We start from the raw sequence: 22,449 nt of genomic DNA, 5'->3' as shown, positions 1-22,449 counted from the left end.
CCCCGGGCCATAGTTTGCCTAACCATGGCTTAAGCATTTATGGCCTCTTTAATTTGCCCCCCTCTGCTCATTCCTCACATTGAAAGTCATTGACACACAATTCATGGCTTCTTCAATTTGCTGCCCAACGTGGATGGCAATGTTTGTTTCCAGATCTGCACGTTTCTCTAAACACAGGTGCATGTGAATATCCTTACTGCAAGCCACAGAAGTTATCTCAGTGGATACAACTGCTCTACAAATATTCCTTTGCAGCTACTCTGTTAATGCTAAAACTGCTTTGCTTAGTTTGGAAAAGTTAGCAAACACCAATAGACGCCAGGTTGCTTAGGGAAATTAACCAGAACCATACAACTTAGTAGGCTTAGCATTTTTGGTTACACAAGATTGCTAACAGAATAAACTGGCTTCTTGTGCCTTGGACAGAAATATAAAATAGTAAAATGGTTCATCGCGACAAATTAGTCAGGCTACCCAACCCACTGTTCCTAACACAAAGGTATAGGGTTGGTGTTTATAAACCTAGCAGATCTGTGCTGAGACTAAATCAACCAGGAAAGAGAAAGGAACACATGGAAATAGACAAGCCCCCACTCTCCTGAATGCTAGAGGTGTGTGAGATTAGTGAAATAAAGAAAATAGAGAGAAATGAATGCACAATAGTCCCCTGTCTTGTGGAAGAGGGAGCACAAATGAGTAGTTTCTTTTGGTTATCATCATGACCTGAGAGCCCAAAGTCATGGCTGCCTCAGGGGCAGCAGGTAACAGCTGGGTTGTTTCTTTACAGATGGCAGGGGTATTCTTTTCCAGTAATCTACACCAAGTGTCTGTTGCCTCTGCTTTTCTGAAAGCACCTGCAACCAGCCCTCAGTGACTTCCACCACATCTGCTTGGTGGTCCTAGGTTTATTTTCCCCCAGTGAGGCTCATGCTTATCTTAGCCATGTCTGATTCCAGTCTATGTTATTAGGAACAATCCAATACATTTGAAGAAAAAGATGACATATAGTGGTATTATAGTGGAATTATTATATTATAGTAATATTACAGTGCACCTACTGGTCATCACCGTCGGGCTCTCTGTAGCAAAAATAACTAAAGGGAACTCAAGTGGAGAGTTTCAGCAGACGTCCAGGTCCAGGCAAGAGCTCAGCTACATGCAGGACCCTGGACAGCTCCGAGTGGAGTCGGCTGGGTATTCTCACACAAACTTCGCATGTTCAAATGTTCCTTCAGTTTTGTTTTCATAAGTGAGTGGGGTGGGTGGGTGTTTTGAATCAGGTTAGCCATACTGATTTGTATGCTTTTGGTGGATTATTGTTGTTATTTTGTTGGGCTGTGTATGTGATAAAGGGGAGCCATACTGGAGTGAAGGCATCTTCTTCCATTTGTCCTAGGCCAACCCCAACCTCTCTCAACCCCAACCTCTCTCAACCTCGAGAGCCAGTGTGGTGTAGTGGTTAAAAGCAGTGGACTTGTAATCTGGTGAACTGGGTTCACTTCTCCGCTCCTCCACATGCAGCTGCTGGGTGACCTTGGGCTAGTCACACTTCCCTGAAGTCTCTCAGCCCCACTCACCTCACAGAGTGTTTGTTGTGGGGGAGGAAGGGAAAGGATAATGTTAGCCGCTTTGAGACTCCTTAGGGTAGTGATAAAGCAGGATATCAAATCCAAACTCTTCTTCCTCTTCTCTTCACCACCAAAGGAACACAAGTGAATAGCAAAGAGAACCTACACAAACGACGCTGACACAAAACCCCACACATACATTAAGTAAAATAGAAACATCGCCACCAGACACCCCCCACGGCCCCCTCCACCTCTTCCCCCTTTTTTCTTCCTAATGTAACACTAAAGTCTCAACAAATGAAGCTGACCTGTAGAAAATGTAACTTGAAAAAAGAGACACTGCACATACTTTTGTAACTAAGAAATCTTTAGTAGTAGTAGTAATAATAATAATAATAATAATAATAATAATAATAATAATATGTTCCTTCAATGGCAGAGCACTCTAGATGTCTGGGTGCTATTTTTGTCTGTGCTTAGGAAGCCCTTATAGTTAAAGGGGACTTGATTGAATTAGCAAGCACCAGCTCCAACAGCGTCAGGAAGCGGCATTGTGGCTCTGTTGCTGTTTCTGGACTGAAGTTCTAGGACTCAGAGAGTAATGACAGCCCACTTAGCTCTGGGAAGTGGTCGTAGTGCAGGTACCCGATGCTCCTCATGTGTGGAGCTTCTGGGGGAAATGTGGTTCTTCCAGGTTTGGTACTGATTGGAATCCCTTCCCCTGTTTTGTTTCTTTGGAGTTTGTGCTTTAATCCTCCAAATGTGGAATATCCAGCTCTGAAGCCATGGCCAATTGGTCCGGATTACTAAGAATTCTGTAGAAGCGGGCTGTTAAGTGAAGAACTGGAGGTGCAAGCCAGGTGTCAGTAGCCATAAAGTTGAGGTTCATAAAAAAATTTACTTTAATTTTTATTGAATTATTATGCAGATACAAACGAAACAAAGTATACAAACATTTCAACTGAATACAAAAAAATACACAAAAAAGAAAACAAAGCAAAACAGAGCAAACGCAGAAAGTAAGAACATAAGTGTAATACAAGGTAAGTATCATAGACATCCCAGAATGTCATTTCTCTACCGAGATGCTGACCCTTCTGGGGTAGATCTCTTTTTACTATACTTTTGGTTTTTTGACTTCCATTGACCACACAGTGATTCATTTCCTATAACTAAAACAATTTCTCTGTCTTTCAATATATTCCTCATCTTCGTATACAGAGACCTAATTGATCAAAAATTGTTGCTGCCTAGGCCCAGATCCCAGTCTGGTGGGACGTGGGTGGCACTGTGAGTTAAACCACAGAGCCTAGGACTTGCCGATCAGAAGGTTGGCGGTTCGAATCCCCGCGACGGGGTGAGCTCCCGTTGCTCGGTCCCTGCTCCTGCTAACCTAGCAGTTCGAAAGCATGTCAAAGTGCAAGTAGATAAATAGGTACCACTCCGGTGGGAAGGTAAACAGCGTTTCCGTGCGCTGCTCTGGTTCGCCAGAAGCGGCTTAGTCATGCTGGCCACATGACCCGGAAGCTGTATGCTGGCTCCCTCGGCCAATAAAACGAGATGAGCGCAACAACCCCAGAGTCAGTCACGACTGGACCTAATGGTCAGGGGTCCCTTTACCTTTAGGCACAGATCCCAGTCTGGTCCAGTCCTCCAGGGTCAGGGGGAGCCAATGAGCAGCTTGCAAATAAGTCCACCAAGGTTGCTAGACTTCAGAATGTGTACTAGGCTACTGAGGGCTGGTAGAAGAGGCATCAGCTCTGTGGAAGACGAGTGGAATATAATGAATGAATGACTGAATGAATGAATGGTGAACATTCCTGTGGTCATCTAACCACATTGGCTGACTTGCAGACAGTTCCCAACAGCGATTTCCATGAGCAGTATTGGGGCATGAATCGCCACAAAAAGAGCCACTCTCAATCAAGTATGGCTTTCTGCATGCTGCCAAACCCATGGAGACATTCAGCATGGAGGATTCTACAGAGCCTGAGTCAAGACCTTGGCACACTCCTGTTACTTTCAGCTTTTAAGAGGCAGATCAAAGCATTCAAGAACTTCACTGAAACCGCAAACACAATGGCCACCCTGCAACATGCATGAATCATGCAGCGATTCTAAAAGCAGCAGTGATGTGTTAGAGGGTCACATTAGCAAAGCCGGAAAGTGGAGGCTTTTATATATGCAATTGTTGCGGCATTTGTGAAGTGAACACCAGCTGCTCCGTAGTTAGCTTTGTTCATTCCAGCAAAGATATTTTTATGACCTCTTTGCCGCAACAATTTATTCATTAAGCGCTTTTTTGAAAGGGGGGGGGGAATACAACCCCCATTACGATGCTGGTATTTGTTTGCTTTTCTTAAGGATATTGACAGCATCGCAATGGAATCATTTGGATGGAAAGGAGAAAGGAGAGTGATGAATAGATAACAAACACATACCCTCTACTTTAGGATGGGAAAAAATATGTAATGGCTCTGCTGCCAACAGCAAATGTTGGGCACCATCTTCACCTCATGTCCCAAATAAAGTGTGGTGCTACAAAATGCAGGGCATGACGTTATCACACTACAGAGTTCCCCACCCCTACACAAGTGGTGGCCAAGAAAGAGATTTGTTTCCCATTCATATAACAAAATGTATACAGTGGTACCTCAGATTAAGAACTTAATTCCTTCCAGAGGTACGTTCTTAACCTGAAACTGTTCTTAACCTGAGGTACCACTTTAGCTAATGGGGCCTCCCACTGCCACCACACCACTGCCACACAATTTCTGTTCTCATCCTGAGGTAAAGTTCTTAACCCAAGGTATTATTTCTGGGTTGGCGGAGTCTGTAACCTGAAGCGTCTGTAACCTGAAGCATCTGTAACCCGAGGTACCACTGTAGACCACTTGATTGTAGTAAAACCTCAAAGCAGTTTACAAGAAATATTAAAATTGTTGATAAAACCCAGATTTAAAAAAAAATGAAAAACACTTGAAGATAGTTTAAAAATTAACAGTAAAAAGAAAAGAAAAAGATTAAAAGATGTCAACGTGTATGGGTCAAGTTAAAAAAAAAGGTAAAGGACCCCTGACAGTTAAGTCCAGTCACAAACGATTCTGGGGTTGTAGTGCTCATCTTGCTTTACAGGCCGAGGGAGCCGGCGTTTGTCCGCAGACAGTTTTTCCAGGTCATGTGGCCAGCATGACTAAGCCGCTTTTGGTGAAACCAGAGCAGCGCACGGAAACGGTGTTTACCTTCCCACCAGAGCGTTACCTATTTATCTACTTGCACTTTGACATCCTTTTGAACTGCTAGGTTGGCAGGAGCTGGGACAGAGAAACGGGAGCTCACCCCATCGCGGGGATTCAAACCGCCGATCTTCCGATCAGCAAGCCCTAGGCTCTGTGGTTTGACCCACAGCACCACCCGCGTCCCGTATGGTTCAGGTTAGACTTGCCTAAACAAAAATGTTTTAAGCAGATTCCTGCTTGATGTTAATAGGCAGGCGGTTTCAGAGTGCAGGTGATTCCACACTAAAAGTTCAGTTTCTTACCACAACAGATAATGGATATTATGGGGGAGATAGGAGAAGGTATGGGGATGCTTCTATTGGTAGTGTTACAGCACCCCAGCTGCACCCTGGGTTCTGTGCTGTGTGACAAAGGCAGTGCCCGTCCAAGTCAGGTTGTAGCTCTCTGCTTGCCCAGCCCTTCCTGTTAACTTATTTCTGCTGTTAGGTGAAAAATCCTTATCCACCCCTCCCCCGCTGTCTTCCACCAAAACAGAATTTCCTTTGTATCCCCCTCAAAAAACACTTCTTGGTTTGGCTTAGGCTAGTGGTGGATATTCAAAGAGAATGCAACAGGATTAAAAGTTTCCTAAAAGAAAAGAAAACAGTTCTTCGGAAAAAGGATTAACAAGGATCAGTTACAAGCACGCACGGCTCCCCCCTCCCACCTTTTAGAACAAAATAAATGTAGATTTAGACGCCATCTGGCTGTCGCTGTTACTAAGTCTAGAGACTTATGTACAACTTGCCCAATTAATACCCCTTCCAACCTGGCATACAATCCTTTGTTCTCTCCCGAGATCATGCCTTGATCTACTTCTCAAAGCCAGTTACTCCCAGAGATACTGGGTACATGACTATCAGTCAACAAAAACAGCAAATTCAAGGAATATTTCCCTTCACAACTAGGACAGCCTATCTGCTACCTGCGATGAGTCTACACCTTCCAGTTTGTTATCTGGTAGGCTGAAAATGACCAGTTAACCCCTAATGTCCTGTACTAGTTAGCTAGAAGGGTGATTATTAGCCATCCTTATGTTGAATTTAGGATTTTTTTTAAAAAAATAAGTTATTAATTTAATAGGTGTGGGGAACCATCATAGAATCATAGAATCATAGAGTTGGAATAGACCACAAGGGCCATCGAGTCCAACCCCCTGCCAAGCAGGAAACACCATCAGAGCACTCCTGAGCATGTCCTTCCATGTGTTCCAGAACTATGACTCCCACAAATGCTGGCCATTGGACATGCTTATTGAGGCTAATGGGAGTTGCAGTTCAGAAATATTGGGGGCGGGGGAGAAGGTTCCCCATAACACAAGCAGACACTAGCATATTGATTTAAATTTTGTTACCTTACATTTTTCTCGTCCCAACTCTATTTGGCATATTCTTCTTTCTGTTGCTCTCCTTGACTGAAGACACTGTGTCTATTCATTCATGAAGCGATTGAGGTCTGTTGAACCTGGCATGTCTCTACACCAAGATAAAAGTGTGGTGGATCCTTATCAGAGAAATTCTCCTTGCAGATGATGCAGCCTTGACAGTGCACTCTGAGGAAGCTCTACAGAGTCCCATCGACTGTTTTGCCCAAGCCTTAACATGAGCCTGACGACGTCCAACATCCCAGGTCAAGACATCACCAGCACTCCATGCATCAGCATTGGTGACCACACATTTGAGGTGGTAGACAATTTTGTCTACCTAGGTCCCACCATAACCAGCAACCTCTCCATCAACACTGAGCCGGACAAGCGTATTGGTGAAGCAGCTGCCGCCATGGCTTGCCTCTCTGAAAGGGTATGGAAGAATGTGATGCTAACACCCAAAACCAAGATGAGGGTCTACCAGGCTAATGTTTTGAGCATGCCGCTTTATGGAAGTGAGTCATGGACAACTTACACCCACCAGGAGCGACGTGAAGATTCTGGGCAGCACATGGCAGGACAGCATCTCAAAGAAAGATGTGCTCTCCCAAGCCCACATTCCCAGAATGTTCACACACCAGGCCCATTGGCAGTCCAACTCTGTGTTACAAAGTTGTCTGCCAACATGACACGAAGGCTGGCAGTATCAACCCCACTGTGTGGGAATCCCTTGCCGACAATCGCAGAGCCTGAAGATAATCATTCAGATCACGTGCCCACAGCAGTGACCAAAGAAGGGATGACCGCTGGGAGAAGTTTGGAGAGAGAAAACACCATGGTGCATCTGTTAGGATTCTTTCCCCGTGTGCAGTCATGGGATTGTTACTATGTATGTTTTCATTCCACATTGTGGGAAGTGATGGAGACAGGATGTTTATATTACTGTGTTTCTGTGATGTAGGATTTTTGTCATTTGTTCTTTCTCTTTGCTGTTTGATGTTGAAGAGGAAGGAGCTGAGTTGTGATGCTCCGAGTGTATATATGTAAATAAACATAGTTTAGCCAAAAAGCTGTGCTACTGAGTCTGAAAGCTGACTGCCTATACTCTGCTGATCCTGAAGTGTGCTGATGCCTCTTGGCATCGGTCGCTGTGATGTTCGGGCTGAAGAAAGCTTTTGAAGCTCCCGAATGACTGACCAGGAGGAAGAGAACATGCCAGTCGGGCTTGTGTCTTTGCCGGATTCCTACTTGCATGTAGGACCTCCTGACAGCATCTGCATCAGCACAACTGGATGCCCTCATCTGCCCCAGCTGCAACAAAACATGTCTCTCCTGTCTTGGTCTCTACAGCCACAGCAGCCGCTGCAACTCTCCAATGGTGTGACATCAGCCCTGAAGGCTGTCTCCCAAGACAGAACCATATATATTTTTTCTTAAAGGGGGTGGGGTGGGAAATCTGTACAGTTATAACCATTTAAAATTAATTCAACCAGCACAATAATTAAGCAACGGTTATTTTGGAAAGAAAAGAAAAGCAGCCGAGAAAACACAGCCTCCGGAATGGCCCATGTTTCTAACACATAAAGCAAACTACCTTGATATTGAGCTGCACATGTTGTACACAAAGGTGCCTGCCTGCTCCCCTTTGTTCGCATACAGTTCTCAGATTGCATATATTGATTGCTTTCTGCAAGGAATGCACAAAGGAAAATAATCATCTCTGTCCTACATCAATCACCGGAAACTCCGGGAATGGCTTCGAAATCACCGAGACACCTACTCTAGTGACATTTTGCTGGAGGGCAACTTATGAGTTGTCTTAAGAGCCGAGGAATTTTGCCGTTGAAAGGGGATGCTGGTTAAGAAGAAGGTGCTATGATGCAATAGTGGGGCCCGTCTGTGCTATTAGGAAGCTATCCAGGGATTGCAACATCGCGGCAGTTTCCATCTGGGTTGATGGACCACAGAGCAAGCTGACTTCTAACGGCCCACGACCCTGTTTCTGATTTGCTGCTATCGGACGCACAATAGCAGACTACTGTTGAAAACGTAATGAGAGTCCTGCTGGGTTGGAATATTGATCTCTATGAGATTTTCTGCCCCCACCCTTCTAATGGATACGCATCACTCAAAGTGGCTTGCAACAATTAAAATTACAGTAACGTCATTAAAAAAACATTTTTTCTCAAGCCACCAAGTGGAAGGTGGCCCTTAACCATCTAAATTTCATAGGGCAAGATATTCTACAATTTGGGTGTGGCCACTGAGAAAGGCCTTAAAGTATCTGAGCACAGCCAGCTGTGCTTTCCCCAACCCCCCCCCAAAAAAACCCCAGACAGCCTCAGGATATCAGCCATGTCTCTATGGTTCTGATTGTGAAGACCCCCCTCTCTCCCCCTCCCCTCCCCCTCTCCTTCCCTCCCTCCCTCCATGCACACCCACACCACACAAAATGATGCTGCTGCTGTCTAATAACAGGGAAAATATACAAGGTGGCTTCCTCACTCTCTTGTGAATGCTCACTGCATACATACAGACCACAGACACACATGAATCTCTCTCACACTCATAGGTGGAATCTACACACATATAAAAAAATGCTATGAAAATGCTTTCTTTTTTAAAAAAAAGTTTTGAAAAATATATTGCATTTGTCGTAGCTCACCATCGCCATCTACTGTCACATTTGTATATTGCACTTTGCAACACACTTAAAGCGTTTTATTTGCAGCTGTATAGCTGAGTCCAAACACACTTCACAGATACATCTGTCTCTCTCTACTCAAGTAGACCTCTCCCTCTTTCTCACAGACCATATACCCATACCTTCCTTCCTTTACCTCCCCTGACCACTTCTCCCTCTCCCAAACATGTGGGTATGCACAGGATTTCTTTCTTTCTTTCTTTCTTTCTTTCTTTCTTTCTTTCTTTCTTTCTTTCTTTCTTTCTTTCTTCTTTTTGCTTCTGATGTATTTTTATAGTTTTAATTATGAGCCACTTTCCATTAACCGAAAACCAGGATATATAACTTGGGGAGTGGTTGTGTGGATTCTCAGGATCCATAACCACAGTGTGGGTGCCCACAACTTTCACACACACCCCCATTTGAAAACACACTGGCATTAATTTTCTGCCCTTAGAAATGAAAAGGTTTACAATAACTAGGACTTCAATGGCAGGTTATTATGGGCTCCATCCCTTTAGCCCCAGATGCGCTCCTTTGGTGCCGAGAGCAAGAGAATGCTAAACAACAACCAGAAATGCATCTTTGCCTCCCTGATATTTTCAGCTTGAACTCTTTGATCCCGGCTTCTCTGCATCGCTAAGGGGAGGGGTCAGGGGGAGCAGAATGTCGACAGGCATGTAAACCAAGCCGGGCAGCTCATTAGACGAGAAAGCAAAAAAGCCATTGACTCTGTTCAGTGAGCAGCGGCAAATATCTTGTCCGTGAGCATAGCACACAGAAAGTCTTATCGCTCACCAGACCATTTTCAGCAAAGATGTTCCTGGAGAAAGCCATTGCAAATGTGGCACTCAACTTTGAAAAGGAAGGAATATCGGGAAGGCTATAGTGTTTTTTGTTTTTTTAAAAGTCTAGCTGTGCGTTTGGAAAGGGGAAGGCTTCTCAAACAACCACTCTGTCTGGCTCTGGATGGCAGCAGTGCCACAGCACTGTGAAATGACTCACACACTGTAAGTCTGTGATGCCTCTGAATGGGGAAGTCAGGGCTCTTATCAGTGTGGGGTTAGCAGAGATAACATCACCAATGTTTCCTGCCTTGGCTCTGAATGTCCCAACATTTTCTTCTACGTTTGGCAGCCCCTCCCCTTTTGCTCAACATTAAGCCAAAATTTGATATTTCCATTATTTTTTTTTGCACATTTTGCTATTAAAGAAGCAGGTGGCATGGCATTTGTCAATGTCAATCTGAGCTAGAACCTCACTGGATCTATCTGGCCACGGGAGGAAAATACCAGCATCGTGGAATCCATTTTGGAAATGGCCGGTTTCCCATCCTGATCTATGATTTCTCCTCTAGATACTTAGGGTCCATGGCACCCTCAGCACTCAGGCCTCACTCTCAGGACCCTGGAAGTGTGTGGGCTCCAAGCGATCAGGATATGACTCGCATTTCCTACTTTCCCAGTGGCCTTCTACATTTGCTTATTTAAAGGGTCTGTGCAATTTTAAGGCAGGGGTAGCTAACCTTCCAGCATGGTCAATATTTGTTGATGGGAGTTGGTATTCCACAGGGTTTTTTGTTGTTGTTTAGTTGTTTAGTCGTGTTCGACTCTTCGTGACCCCATGGACCAGAGCACGCCAGGCACTCCTGTCTTCCACTGCCTCCCGCAGTTTGGTCAGACTCATGCTGGTAGCTTTGGGAACACTGTCCAACCATCTCGTCCTCTGTTGTCCCCTTGTGCCCTCCATCTTTCCCAGCATCAGGGTCTTTTCCAGGGAGTCTTCTCTTCTCATGAGGGGGCCAAAGTATTGGAGCCTCAGCTTCATGATCTGTCCTTCCAGTGAGCACTCAGGGCTGATTTCCTTCAGAATGGATAGGTTTGATCTTCTTGCAGTCCATGGGACTATCAAGAGTCTCCTGCAGCACCATAATTCAAAAGCATCAATTCTTCGGCGATCAGCCTTCTTTATAGTCCAGCTCTCACTTCCATACATCACTATTGGGAAAACCGTAGCTTTAACTATACGGACCTTTGTTGGCAAGGTTTTAAGCCACCACCTCCAATTCACCACCTCCTGGTGTGCACTCTTTACAAAGACCCGAGGAACGAGATTGTCAGCCCTCTTTTACTGTCCATTCCAGGTTGCCCAACCACTGCCACAGTGTCTTTTCTCCTGGCAGATCAAGAAGAGCAGATGACCGCAAAAGTTGCAAGGTTTCTAGCTGGGGCAATCAGAATAAGGTCCAGTATTTGATTGCTGATTCAGGACCCTAAACTGTGTTTTATATAATCAACTTTTTATTTTGTTCTGTGTACATCCCAGTGGTCTTTTGCTGCTATGGCCAATGGCTGACACGAATAAAATTTCATTAATTCATTCAGTGTAAAGCCACATAAAAAACAAAATGAAATGATAGATTAGCAGGCTGCAAATGAAACCTACAAAAGGGCTTTAATGGAAACATATATTGAGCCAGCAGAAAGCCAGCAGCGAGGATGCAAGCCTGGTGCCCTTTGACAGGGACTTCCGCAGTGCAGGTGTGGCTATTGAGAAGGCTCCTTCCCACACCCCAGCCAAACAGAATCCAGGCTTTAGCAGGCTGTGAAAGGATGCCTCTCCTGCAGATCTGGGTGGGCTGATATGAATTGAAGACAGTCTTTTAGATAAGACCCTTGGCACTTCAGAGCAAACGCTGGGAGACCTGAGGCCCTGCAGATGTTGTTGGACTCTGTCAGCTCCAGACAGCATGGTGAAGAGCAGGAATGATGGGAGCCCAAGAACATCTGAGGGCACCACAGTTTTGCCAGAGAACAGCCAGCACTTTGTGTCAGGAGGGACTAAGAACTGAACCAGAGAAAGTGTAGCACCCTGCTTGTGGTTAACGCTTAGCTGGAATGAAATATTCAACGCAGCAATAGAGAAATTAAAATAATAATTTATTTGTCAGACAAATAAATGAGAGGCACAGTGGTATATGGTTACCAAGCTCTGGCCTGGCCTCCTGCCATTATGGCCAGCACTTATATTCCCTTAATCCAGCCCCCTTTGCTCCTCCTGTGGCTGCATCTGTCCAATCAGCCTGGTTGAAATTCCTATTGGCTGCCTGCTATATCCAATCACAAAAGATACACCCATATCCTTCTATCCTTATAAGGGAGACAAAGAGCTATATATTGTTACATCTATAAATGACAAATAAGTAATAATATATCTTACATGGAATCTTAATTACCAGCTCACCTCTTGCCCTCTTCGCCCTATTGCCTTCTAAAACAAATGGTTAATCTTAAATTTTTATCTTAAACATATGTCAAGGATCTTGAGTTTCACATCAACATTGAAAGATCTCCTTCATTGAAGGTTTCTAAACAAATGTCTGGCAACTATATATCAGAAGTGCCCAGATGGCGTCTTCTTGTCTGACAGGGGGGCTAGGCTGGTGGCTGACTTAATTTCAGGATAAATACAACTCTTACAACTATATGAAATAAGAATCTAGCATTTCTTAAATCCTTTGCATAATTACATTTAAGCCAATATATTTAAGCTAATATATTTCATACATTATCATAGGTAACCTTTTAAAAGAATAAAGCTTCTCAAAGTAGAAAGGAAGGAACTCAGTAAAAAACAGCTTTTAAAAGAAACCTCTTCAGTTCACACCTCCCCCTTTCACCCTCCTTTCCAGCCTCAAAATAAAATAGGAAGAAGCTTCTTCTTCCCCAGCCAAGCCAGTTGCCTTTCCCAACATTTATTGCTCTTTTTAACTCTCTCAGTTTAAGAAAGAAACTGCTTTTAAAAAAGACTTCCCAGAAATGCTCTTTTTCTGCCAGCTAGATGCTTCTCCATTGCTCTTGGCCTTTTTAACCTTAGGAAGAAGATCTGGCTCATTTTACTGGGAGGCACATTGGTATTATTTTACTATTTACTCATTCCTAATTATGTTTATCTCTGCTTTTTTATCTTCTGTAACATGTAAGGTCAATGTCTTCGCTCTTAGTCTGTAATTCCAGCTTTTACAACTTTGAGAATTGTTTTCTGCTATAAATCAAGGGGGGGCCCTTGTCTTAGGAGAATGGCCAAGGTTTTCTCTGCCTGGCATGAAACATTTGTGAATTCAAGCCCATTTTAGACTTTATGAACCTGATCAAGATATAAGCCAATATAAGTCTTGATTAAAATGCAGTCTACATTCAGATGCCACAAAAGCAGCCCAGTTTATTGCGAAACAGCTTAGTCACGTGCTCCCAAAATATGTTTGACACTGTTATGTACTGAGTTGAATAGGATCCAAAATGCAGCAGTCTGATTGGTCCTACAACAATAGGATCCAAAATGCAGCAGTCTGACTGGTCCTAGAACAATAGGCTTCAGAATGCAGCAGTCTGATTGGTCCTAGAACAATGCAGCAGTATGATTGGTCCGCAGGAGCCACCCAATCCAGCTCCAGGTGGAAGTGAATCCACAACCTGATTGGCCTACAGGAGAATCCTGGAATTAGCCAATCACGTGCAGCCCATTGTGTAAATAATGTATATAAAGCAGATATTGTGGGGAAACTTCCATTCCTCCTCACCACTATGAGCTGAATAAAGAGCATGAAATCCACTCTCAACTCTGACTATATTTCAGACACATATCTGAGAGCCCCAAGCTGCTATATATAGGCAAAGTGGCTCTAGGTGTTCAAACAGCACTGGTTCCATTGAAAAGGATGTTCAGAAATAACTGTCTGTCTGTCTGTCTATCTATCTATCTATCTATCTATCTATCTATCTATCTAGCTAGCTATCTCTACACCAGAAGCTTTTCTTTTGGGAATTATAGGGACAGAACTACCTAAACTGCATAGAAATTCATTTATGTATGCTACTACAGCAGCAAGAATTCTACTCACCCCAATGTGGAAAGAAGCAGAAGTCCCAGCAAAGGAAGAATGGATACAAAAACTTATGGAATATGCAGAAATGGCGAAACTTACCGGAAGTGGAAGAAATCAAGATAACAAACTTTTTTAAAAAAATAAATAAAAGAATGGAAATGGCTTATCGAATATTTACAGATAATTTGCAAACAGATAAAAACCTTGGCAGGATTGTTGTAATAACCTGTAGCTATATAAGAGTATATATTTAAAGTAGATAATTAAATGAGCAAATTAAATGAATTTGGATATGCAGAAGATATTTTAAAAATAAATTTAAGGAACCGCAGAAAGAGGGGGAAGGAAGTCAAACTTTGAAATGTCAAATTGGTTGTAAAACTAATGAAATGTATAAACCTGAAAAGTATAAATGAAAACTTTAAAAAAATAGAAAATAAACAGCACTGGTGCCTGCCTGGATTTTGCCTGGTGGCAGAATTTCCATAACTGCAACAGGAGCGGAGAGGCCTGATGCCGCCTGAAAGCTGTTCTGGCTTTTGTTTGTGCTTTTCTTTTGCAAGATAACTCCCCCCCTAATTATTATTGTCTCTTTTTGTCTCCCTCCCTGTCAGCAGTAACAAGGGTGAGCTTGAGCGGCCATGCGAAGGCAACGGCCAGTCAGGCGGTCGCCCCTTTGATCCCATGTCATCTTACGGCCTGCTTAGCTAGATCAGCGTGAGGAGATGGAGTCCCAACAGACGGCGGCCATGAGGAGATGAACTGCAGGCGGAACCTCCTCCGTCAATGTCAGGACAGAAGTCAGGAATGCCACAGAGTCCGCCAGATTGCTGCCTGGATTCTCTGCCTCCCTTCTGTGAAAACAGAAGACTCAGAAAAATATAGTGCTTTTTTGAAAAGAAGAAGCCAACCTCAGATACACACTGAGGAGACAGGCTTTAGCAAATCGAGCTGGTAAATATGTACAGTACACTGCTATGTGAGCAAAATGCTCCACTGTAATCACAGCCTCCGCTCATCAAAGGAGAGCAAGTCCATGTCGCTTTACCGGGCATCAGCAGAACTGCAAAAATCTCCGGTGCATGCAAGCTTTCTTCGATTTATCAAGTTCTGTTTATTATTTATCTATTTAAAAGCTTCTTTTAAAATAACCAGAGCCCGTAACACAGTTCCCAGAAAGAAAATAAAGAAAATACAAAAAAAGCCCCACGAAAAAGCCCAACCCTAAACACATGGTTAAAGCAGTAACAGGTTGCCAACACACATTTCATTGCAGTCTAAACATGTCCAGGATTTATTCTCTGCTCATTGAATCGCTGATTTGGGCTTGTTTGAATTTTGTCATGATTGGCAACAAATTAGCCCTCACGCCCCACAATATATATATTTGGAAAGCGTAATGCTGGTGGTCAACAAAAGAGGTTTAAAGACTGTCTCAAAGCAAATCTAAACAAATGTAGTATAAACACCAACAATTGGGAAACACTGGCCTGTGAGCGCTCCAGTTGGAGAACAGCCTTTACCAAAGGTGTCATGGGTTTTGAAGACACCCGAACTCAGGACGCAAGGGAAAAACATGCTAAGAGGAAGGCATGCTTGGCAAATCCACACCATGATCAACTCCCGCCCGGAAACCAATGTCCCCACTGTGGAAGGACATGTGGATCCAGAATTGGCCTCCACAGTCACTTACGGACTCAATTGTTAAAACTATGTTTATGGAAGACAATCTTGCTCGGCTACGAGTGATCGCCGAAGAAGAAGAAGAAGGAGGAGGAGGCGGAGGAGGAGGAGGAGGAGGAGGAGGAGGAGGAGGAGGAGATATACAGTGGTACCTCTGGTTACGTACTTAATTTGTTCCGGAGGTCTGTTCTTAACCTGAATAATAATAATAATTTATTATTTGTACCCCGCCCATCTGGCTAGGTTTCCCCAGCCACTCTGGGCGGCTTCCATAGAAACCAAAAATACACTAAAATATCACACATTAAAAAATTCCCTGAACAGGGCTGCCTTAAGATGTCACCACTGAAGCACCACTTTAGCTAATGGGGCCTCCTGCTGCCGCCGCGCTGCCAGATCACGATTTCTGTTCTCATCCTGAAGCAAAGTTCTTAACCTGAAGCACTATTTCTGGGTTAGCGGAGTCTGTAACCTGAAGCGTATGTAACCTGAAGTGTCTGTAACCCGAGGTACCACTGTATATGATGCTGCATTTTGATAAATGATGTTTATTGTGAGCTGCTTGGGGAACAGTCAACTGCGGGAAAGCAACATACAACTAAACTGGCACAAAGCAAGGTGGTATAAATTAAGCTGGCATGAAGTCGCACCAGACCCAAACCCTGTCCAGCAGCAGGGCTGCTCCTCCTCAGCCTAAGCCTGGCATAAGGAAACCAAGCCTTTCAAAGAGTATTGAAACAGTCATCCATGCCAGGTTGAAGGCGCACTGGGTTCTTCCCAACATTGTGGCTGCTGCGCACGCATGGTGGAAGGAGCCCCTGTGTGCCCTCCAAAAGGCTTAGTAGGAAAGCTTGACAGAGTTCCAGGAGGAGACAGGACTAACATTGGTTGAGAAAGAGAGGTATTTGGGGGTTAGCGTGACTGCCAAAAATGTGAATTTATTTAAGGATAATTGTGAAGGACGTTGGATTGAAGTGAAGGGGGATTTGGAAATATGGACAAATTTGAAGTTGTCATTGTTGGGCCGAGTTGCTGTGGAGGAGATGAGTGTTGCTGTGTTGCCGGGGATGTTGCTTTTGTTTCAAACATTGCAAGTTTCGGATGGGGGGGATTATTTCAGGAGGTGGCAGAGGGATGTTTCCAGATTTGTTTGGCAGGGCAAGAAGCCTCGAGTAAAATTTAAGATATTGACTGATGCCAAAGAAGGAGGTGGATTTGCCCTGCCAGACCTTAAACTTTGTTATGAACCAGCTGCTTTTTGCTGGCTGAGAGAATGGCTGCTTCTTGAAAACACTGAAGTGTTGGATAATGGCAGATGAAGTTGATGGACTATAGGGAATTGGCGGAAAGGACTGGCAAAATCCGAGACCAGGGAGAAGAGTCGGTGGAAGAAGACTGGAAAAAGTTTAAAGATTAGAGAAATATTGTAAAATTAATGAATGTTAGAAGAATGTTGGAATGAAGTTATATGGCTTTAGTAGAAATGTTATAAGGAATTAAGTATAAATAGATTAATAGAATATTAAAGGAAAAAATAAGGCTAGAATGTGTTAAGATAATTATAGGATAGAAAACAGAGGAAGATGGAAAGGAATTGCTGAAACAATTAACAGAAGTGCAATACAAAAAGGGAGGTGTGAGGAGGTCGTTGAAATAAGTGAATGAAAGATAAGATATTGAAAATGTTTGAGGTGTTTTAAACTGTTTTTGTTTGTTTTTGTTCTGTTTTGTTAGTTTAATGTGTTAGTGTTATGTAGTGGTTTTTTTTGTATTGTATTGTGTTGTTCTTTTTTTGTAGTGTTTAAATGGTTGGAAAAGTAATAAATATTATTTTTTAAAAAAAGGCTTGGTAGGGCCTGCTGTGGCTGTGGTGGGCTCTGTCAGGCCCTCCCGCTGCTGCGACGGGCTCCAACAGAGCCCACTACTGCAGCGGGAGGGCCTCATGGAGCCCGCCACAGGCAGAGCCAGGCCTGACAGAACCTGTCCGGCTGCAGAATAATGAGGAGGCCCCCTCACTGAAAAATTTTGGGGCACCTATGGCCCCTCATAGATGGTGCCTCTGCCAGGTTGCCAGGTCAGGTGGTGAAGCTGAATGGACTTAGGATCCAGCCTAAGTCCCACACCTCTGGTCCTGCCCCTGTAACGGCCCTTTTCCCAAGGACTCACATGGTTCAGATGGTTGAGCCCCGGCTGAACAGAGATAAGCAAGTTAAACGGCTCAGGACCGCAATAGCTCAAGGACCACCTCTTTCCATATGAACCTACCCGAACCCTGAGATCATCGTCTGAGGCCCTCCTTCATATGTCGCCTCCTTGAGAGGTCAGGAGGGTGGCAGCACAAGAACGGGCCTTCTCTGCAGTGGCTCCCCGTCTGTAGAATGCTCTCCCCAGGGAAGTTCACCTGGTGCCTTCATTATACACCGGCTGAGCAGGGATAAGCAAGGTATGCTGATGTATCTTTGGCTGAGCTGGGCATTGTGGGCCTAAAACTGGCTGAGTTGGAGATCCTCTGCTCCCGAAGCCGCTCACCCCAGTGGATCTCGCCATAGTTGCCTCCTAAGTAACTAAGCTAAGTTCAGCAGTGATCTGTGATCCAGCTAACAGGCCAGTGCACATGCCAAACACTTTTAAACAAGGCGAGGCTGCCTTGAGTGATTGCATGCCTAAGTTCTTTTACCCGAGTCCTGATTAAAGCAAGTCTCAGAGAACTGTGACTTCCCAGCTCCCAAAACGTGTTGGCTAATATTCAATTGATAACAACATTTCCCTTGTTCGAAAAGCATTTTCATGGTGTGAATTGCATTGTGATCTTTGGATGATGGGTGGTATACAAATTTCATATAATGATGATGATGATAATAATAATAATATTGAAAAATAACTGTGGATGCAAGTGTTGGAATTCAACATTTCTGTAGCATCAATAAGGCGAGACAAAGCCAAGAGCACCAAATGTTAACATTTTTTCATCTTTGCGACATTGCAGCAACATCATTTATATTTGCAACGCATGGCTTTACAGGGGGGAAATGGGACTGTTGTCTGATTAAAGGATCTTCCGCTGACTAATAAGCAGCATTTAAATTATTAATTGGTCAATTTTAAATAAATTTGCATACCACACAGGCCTCAATGCAGGTGTCATTTTTGAGGTATTGAGGGAAGTGTGAGATGATTTCACAGTCCTGTTTAAAAGGAAAGACCATCTTTAATTTCTTTTCTATTACAAGAACACGCCAGGATCAAACTAGTCACAAAATAAACAAAAACGCCCTTAACCTGCATCCTTGCTGATTGATCAAAAGTGCCCCCTGCCAATTAATCCACAAAGTTTCAGCTGCTTAATTTTCCAGTTTGACTGATTAAAGCTTGGTATCTTTAAAGGACACCATTAAATTTGCATGGATCAAGCAACTAGCGAGTAAAACCGTTCCCTCGCCTTGCATCTGGGTTTGTGCAACCCTTGGAGAATGTTTGCAGGTAAGTTTGCAGGGAGGAGGCCTCGCCAAAGGGACTCAGGAAACCTGTCGTGAGTGGCAGCAATTATAGCAGCTTATGACAGCAAATGGGAGGCTGGTAAATTCAATAAATGGACTCGGCGGATCTGTGAAATACGACTCTCCAGGTCACTTGGTTGTGACAGTTCTTCATGCTCTCCCACCCAGAGGCTTTGCAACGAGGCAATTAATCAAATGACATGGATGCAAAGATATGTTGCTACCACACCCTTCGTGGGCCCGTCCAAGTGTCCGTGCTTGATGACTGCATTGCATTTTGATTGGCATTAATTGTAGCGAGAAGCGACATGTCCTAAGGCCAGAGGTCCTACCAAACGCAGGCAATTAATCAAACAAGACTGGCATGAGGAAGGGACAGTGCCACCGGTTGCAAATCGGGCTGGGCGAGTACCTCCAATTAGCAACGGAAGGGAATGGGAGAAGAATGAAGAACAAAACTGCAGAGCGCCTTTGCTTGTTTTCCCTTCAAAGAATCATTAGCCCTAAACAACTACAGAGATAAGGCAATGCTCACATACAAGCTTAAAAAGAGCTTGCCGGCACACGCGCTAAACCCTGTCTGTGGTGCCTACCCCTTTCCCCCAAAGAATGAGACAAGAGACCAGAGTAGGGGTTCAAATTGGCCACAACTTTATTGAGCTCCAGAAGTGGGAAACGTGGCACAGGCCTTGGCAGGTAACCCTCTCAGCCCGCCTGGCTGAAGATATGCAGGCAGATGAGGCCCAGTGAGAGGGGACTGCAAAGCGCAAACTTCCACTAACCTCGTCCCAGGAGTTTGACCTACATGCCACCGCTCTAGGGCCAGGGACTCCTGGTTTTGCCCTTTAACAGGCCCTGCAAGCACCGCCACATGGGAAGAGAGCATGAATGCCCCCCCCCCCGACTTGATGTTAGACTAAAGGATACCTTGCCAAGGCCTAAAACCGCCAAGGTTGTGAGGAAATGCTAGGGGGAAGGCGAAACCTGCCAATGCAGAGAAAATTTCTTCCTGGTTCTGAATACACAAACCATGAATAAAACCAAAAGCAGCTTGGACAAAGGGGTCAGCCTCTTTTCTTTGGCCTTAGCCCCACCCCTGGCCGGCTGTCCATTGTCCTGCCTGGCTGAGGGTGGGTCAAAGGCCGGCTCAAGCAGGTGGGAGGCACCTGCCCAGGTGAGCCTCTGCTTGGTGCTGCAAACCCCGCCCACCTGCGGGGAAGAGAGGGCAGAAATTAGGCTCCATTTAGGCCCAGGACTGAGAGACTGAGGTGAGGCCACTAAATGCATTCATGGGGGATTGAGTTGGTATTGAGTTTGGGGAAGCGAGGCTGTTGAGCATGCAAAAGGCCCCAGGTTTAATCTCTGACATCTCCAATAGGGCCGTGAAAATATTCTGCCTGAAACCCTGGAGAGCAATGACCAGTCGGGGTAGACAACAATGAGCTAGATCAGAGCAGCCCGACTTTTGATAGCAAGGGGGGCACAAGAGGACTTCAACACACAACCTGCAGGCTGCATGTTGCCTTGTCATGCAGAGAGGGGAGCAAGGCCAAAATTTGACACTCCCACCAGGCTTCACGCTGCCTTCCCAAAGCCGGCAAAGAGGCGTGGTGGTCCGGAAGAATAGAATAGAATTTATTATTTATACCCCGCTCATCTGGCTGGGCTTCCCCAGCCACTCTGGGCGGCTTCCCAAAAAGTATTAAAATACAGTAGTCTGTTAAACATTAAAAGCTTCCCTAAAGAGGGCTGCCTTCAGATGTCTTCTCAAAATCTGGTAGTTGTTGTTCTCTTTGACATCTGGTGGGAGGGCATTCCACAGGGCGGGTGCCACTACCGAGAAGGCCCTCTGCCTGGTTCCCTGTAACTTGGTTTCTCGCAGTGAGGGAATCGCCAGAAGGCCCTCAGCACGGGACCTCAGCGTCCGGGCTGAACGATGGGGGTGGAAACGCTCCTTCAGGTATACTGGACCGAGGCCATTTAGGGCTTTAAAGGTCAGCACCAACACTTTGAATTGTGCTCGGAAACGTACTGGGAGCCAATGTAGGTCTTTCAAGACTGGTGTTATGTGGTCTCGGAGGCTGCTCCCAGTCACCAGTCTAGGTGATTCTGGATTAGTTGTAGTTTCCGGGTCACCTTCAAAGGTAGCCCCATGTAGAGTACATTGCAGTAGTCCAAGCAGGAGGGTCCTAGAGTCCTCCCACCTCAATCCCAAAGCCCATCGCCTCACTTAACGGCTTTGGGAAGGCAGCGTGAAGGCCGGAGGAGGTGTCAAATTTTGCTGAGGGCCGTAAAAAATGCCTTGAAGGCTGAATGCAACCATTGGGCCATGTGTTGGACCACCCTGAGCTACATGAACTGATGGTAAGACGTAGCATAAGACAGCCATGTTCCTATTATTGTCCTGTGGTTATGTACCTGAGTCTAGGCCCCACCATGGTTTGGTTGAGTGCATACAGTTAGAGTCTCATGTCAGCTTCCATCAGAACATGCTAGGTAGGCCTGATGGGCGTTGTAGTCTTAATGATCTATGTAGAAGGCACAGATTGGGGAAGGTTGGTGTAGACCACACTGTGCTAGATTGGGCGATTGGTCTGATGTGATATAACGCAGCTTCCTCTGAATTGTATTCATTCCATTAAGCATTTCTGAAAAGGTACAGGAAAGGGCAAGCAAAATGCTCCAGGAAATGGACGATGAAGAAAAGTTGTAGCAACTGGGCTTCTTGAGTTTAGAGAATAGGCAAGTAAGAGGAGACTTGACAGAAGTGTATAAAATTATGCATGCTGCGAAGGAAATGGAGAGAGAGGAAAGCTTTTCTCCTCCTCTCATAAAACTTGGGGACATCCAATAAAGATGAATGTTGAAAGATTCAGGACTGATAAAGGAAAGTAGTTCTTCACACCGGGCATAATTAAATTGTGGAGTTCACTCCCACAAGAGCTAGTGATGGCTTTAAAAGAGTAGACAAATTCATGAAGGTTAAGGCTAAGTTCTATCTCCACTGTTGGATACACTCTTGATGGGAATAACCAGAATATGCCGGTTCCTGGGAATCAGAGGAGGGGTCTTTCTCCCCCTTAACTGGAGACTGAACCTTAGACCTTTTGCATGCAAAGCAAATGCTGGACCACTGAGTCCTTCGGCCTGCAGCTGTTGTTGGACTACAACTCCCATCATGCCTGGCTAGCAGGACCAGTGGTCAGGGATGATGGGAACTGTAGTCCAAAACCAGCTGGGGACCCAAGTTTGGGAAACCCCACTGTCAATCAAGAATGGGGAGCCTATGGCCCTCCAGATCTGGTTGCCTCCATCATCTCTGACAACCGGCTACTGGTGGGAACTGGAGTCGAACAACATCTGCACCACCACAGGCTCCCCACTGCCCTGCTGCAAGTGATGGCTTAACCCATCTTCTTTCCTTTCTGCTAGCACAAGTCCCAAAGGGACAGATCTACAAAACGGAATCCAGGAAACCGAAGCACGGTG

This window comes from Podarcis muralis, chromosome 2 (genome assembly GCF_964188315.1).
Source record: "Podarcis muralis chromosome 2, rPodMur119.hap1.1, whole genome shotgun sequence".
In the NCBI taxonomy this organism is placed as follows: Eukaryota; Metazoa; Chordata; class Lepidosauria; order Squamata; family Lacertidae; genus Podarcis; species Podarcis muralis.
Note: the sequence above shows the minus strand (reverse complement) of the source record.